This window comes from Urocitellus parryii, chromosome 5, assembly GCF_045843805.1.
Source record: "Urocitellus parryii isolate mUroPar1 chromosome 5, mUroPar1.hap1, whole genome shotgun sequence".
Classification (NCBI taxonomy): Eukaryota; Metazoa; Chordata; class Mammalia; order Rodentia; family Sciuridae; genus Urocitellus; species Urocitellus parryii.
The window spans coordinates 135,914,988-135,918,523 of NC_135535.1; the positions used below are offsets into that span (position 1 = coordinate 135,914,988).

General features: G+C 38.5%; 1 pseudogene; it reads left to right on the forward strand.

Annotated features, from left to right (window-relative positions):
- The first annotated feature begins 2,418 nt into the window (after positions 1–2,418).
- Positions 2,419–3,124, forward strand: LOC113176619 (rho-related GTP-binding protein RhoU pseudogene; annotated as a pseudogene).
- Positions 3,125–3,536: the final 412 nt, after the last annotated feature.

Sequence of the window (3,536 nt, forward strand, 5' to 3'; positions counted from 1 at the left end):
ATCATGGCAGTTGCAGGTAAATGGATGGAATTAGAGAAGATAATGCTAAGTGAAGTTAGCCATTCCCAAAAACCCAAATGCTGAATGTTTTCTCTGATACGAGGAGGCTGATTCATAGTGGGGTAGGAAGAGGAAACGTGGGAGGAATAGACAAACTAGATACGGCAGAAGGGCGGGAGGGGAAGGGAAGGGGTATGGGGTTAGAAATGATGGTGGAATGTGATGGACATTATTATCCAAAGTACACACGGATTGGTGTGAATATACTTTGTGTATAATCAGAGATATTAAAAATTATGCTCTATATGTGTAATAAGACTTGTAATTCATTACACTATCATATATAAATAAAAAAATTTAATTAAAAAATAGGCTATCTTTTCTTCAATGTATGTTTATGGCACCTTTGTCTAGTAGGAGATAACTATATTTATGTAGATTTGTCCATGTATCTTCTATTCTGTTCCATTGGTCTCCTGTTTTCATGCCAATATCATGCCATTTTTGTTACTATAATTGAAGGTCTGATATTGTGATGCCTCCTGCTTCACTCTTCTAGTTAAGGATTGCTTTAACTATTATAGATCTCTTATTTTTCCAAATGAATTTCATGACTGCTTTTTCTGTTTCTAGGAAGAGGGTCATTGGAAGTGTAATAGAAATTGCATTAAATCTCTATAGTTCTTTTGGTAGTATGGCCATTTTGACTATGTAAATTCTGCCTATCCAAGAATACAAGAATATGGGATATTTTTCCAACTTCTAAGATCTTCTTCACTTTCTTTCTTTAGTGTTCTGTAGTTTTTATTAGAGAGGTTTTTCATCTCCTTTGTTAAATTGATTCCCAAGATTTTTTTTTTTTTTAGGCTATTGTGAATGGGATAGTTTTTCCTCACTTTCAGCTGATTCATCACTGGAGTATATGAATGCAATTGATTTATGGGTGTTAACTTTGTATCCTGCTACCTTGCTGGATTTATTCATGAGTTCTAGAAGATTTCTGGTGGAGTTTTTTTTTTGGGGGGGGTGTGGTTTCTAGATACAGAATCTAGTAATCAGCAAATAGGGAGGGTTTGAGATCTTCTTTTCCAATTCAGATCAATTTAATTTCCTTCTTCTAATTGTTCTGATTAGGTTTTCAAGAACTATGTCAAATAGAAGTGGTCATAGAGGGCATCTCTGTCTTATTCCAGTTTTTAGAGGGAATGCTTACAATTTTTTTTTTTCATTTAGAATGATGTTGGCCTTGGGTTTAGCATACTAAAAAGTTTCTAGCATTCACAATGTTGAGGTATGTTCCTACTATCCCTAGTTTTTCTTGTGTTTTGAGCATGAATGAATGCTGAATTTTGTCAATGCTTTTTCCGTATCATAAAATAATCATGTAATTCTTGTCTTTAAGTCTACTGATGTGATGAAATACGTTTATTGATTTCTGTATGTTGAACCAATGTAGCATTCCTGGAATGAGCCCTATTTGATCATGCTGCACTATCTTTTTAATATTTTTGGTATGTTATTTGCCAGTATTTTATTAAGAATTTTTGCATCTATGTTCACCAGAGATATTGGTCTGAAGTTTTTTTTTCTTTGATATGTTATAGTCTGGTTTCAGTATCAGGGTGATACTAGCTTCATGGAAAGTATTTGGAAGAGTTCTCTCCTTTTCTATTTCATGGAATAATTTGAGGAAGATTGGTGTAAGAGAATCTATCTGGTTGATAGATTTTTCTTTGTTGGAAGTCTTTTGATGAAGTCTTCCATTTCATTGCTTGAAATTGATCTGCTTAAATTTTCTGTCCCCATGATTCATTTTGTGTAAGTTAAATGTCCCTAAAAAGATTTTCTATTTTATTGGAGTATAAATTTTCAAAATAGCTTCTAATTTTTCTATATATTTCCATAGTGTCCATGGTGATATTTTCTTTTTCATCATTAAAAAAACGTGTATCACTACCTAAAGTAAACTAAATGAACCAGAAAAATGAAGCATTTATACATTAAAATGACTAAGACATCTTAGATCAGCAAATCTTGCTTCCAAACTGGGGAAACAAGTCCATGTACTCTTTTGTACAGATAAACAGGACATATCCCATGGAGATAGAGAGAAGCAGATACTTACAGATAGAAAGAGAACTATTGGAAGTTAAAATCTACTGGACTTTTGCTGCTGAGGCATGAGACCGCAGCATGAGCCTTGGCTCAGAGAGAAGGATCGTGCCGAAGGGAAAAAAACTAACTAAAAAATAAGAAAGCTTCCTCAAAGTGTCAGTAAAGATTTTTCTCAAGAATCTTATAGTAATTTTTTTAAAACTTGCATTTTGGGCCACCTTGCAGCTGGGGGTAGAGCTGCCCCAGAGGTGGCCTCTGGTCTGTGCCCAGCTGAGGAGTAATGGTCCCACAGTACTGGGGCCCATGCTGTCTGGCCACTGTGACCCAGTAATCGAGCTGGGAGCTGAGAGCTGGGGCCCAGGGCAAAGGGCAGAAATTGGGCAGGGCACTGCTGACGCCAAGAAGCATGGTGTCCAGTGCTCGCTGGTAGGCGATGGCATGGTGGGCAAGACCAGCCTGGTGGGAGCTACACCACCAAAAGCTATCCCACCAAGTACATACATCCCCACTGCCTTGAACAACTTCTTGGTGTGGTGTCAGTGAGCCTGTGAGACTCCAGCTCAGTGATCCAGCAGGACAGGATGAGTTTGACAAGCTGAGGGCCCTGTGCTGTACCAACGCAGACATCTTACAGCTCTACTTCAGTGTGGTGAGCCCCACCTCTTTTCAAAACGTCAGTGAGAAGTGGTCGCCAGATATCCAGTGCCACTGCCCCAAAGCTCCCATCATCTTGGTGGAGATGCAGTTAGATCTCAGAGAAGATGTCCAAGTGCTCATCTAGCTGGACAAAGGCAGGGAGAAGCCCGTGGCTGAGGAGGCAGCCAAGCTGTGGGGCCCAGGAAACAGAAGATGCCTCCTACATGAAGTGTCCAGCCTTGACTAAGAAAAGCCTCAAGGCCAAGGACTGCTATGACTGGCATCTGGCACCCAGCAAGCAGACTCCCTGCAGCAGCCCAGGGAGTATTAAGGCAGGACTCAGGACAAAGGGAGGGACCTGTCCAGGTCCTAGTAAAGAAAGATCCCTCGGATATGGAAGTTTGCTGTAAAGAAGGAGAAATAAAAAATTAAGGAAGAAGAAATAGGAAAATCTGGCTGTTAGTTGGGGAAGAGATTGAAGAAGTTTCAATAAGGGGATAAAAACTCTGTGCAAGCAAACAATCAAAGGTAACATCAAAACAACTGAAACCCACGGATAATTATACCTACCTATGTCAAACCAAGGCTTAACTACAAACAGGCTAAGAGGAAAGCAGTCATTTGAATGTATTGCTAATATGAATATATGTATATTTTAAAATCTATTCACAGTGAGAAAACACAACCATATACAGTGCACACACATCTTGCAAAATGGAGAAAAGTTCAAAATAATACAATAACAGAAAAAGATATTTGAAAAATTGGAAAAGTTCAAAGTTAAA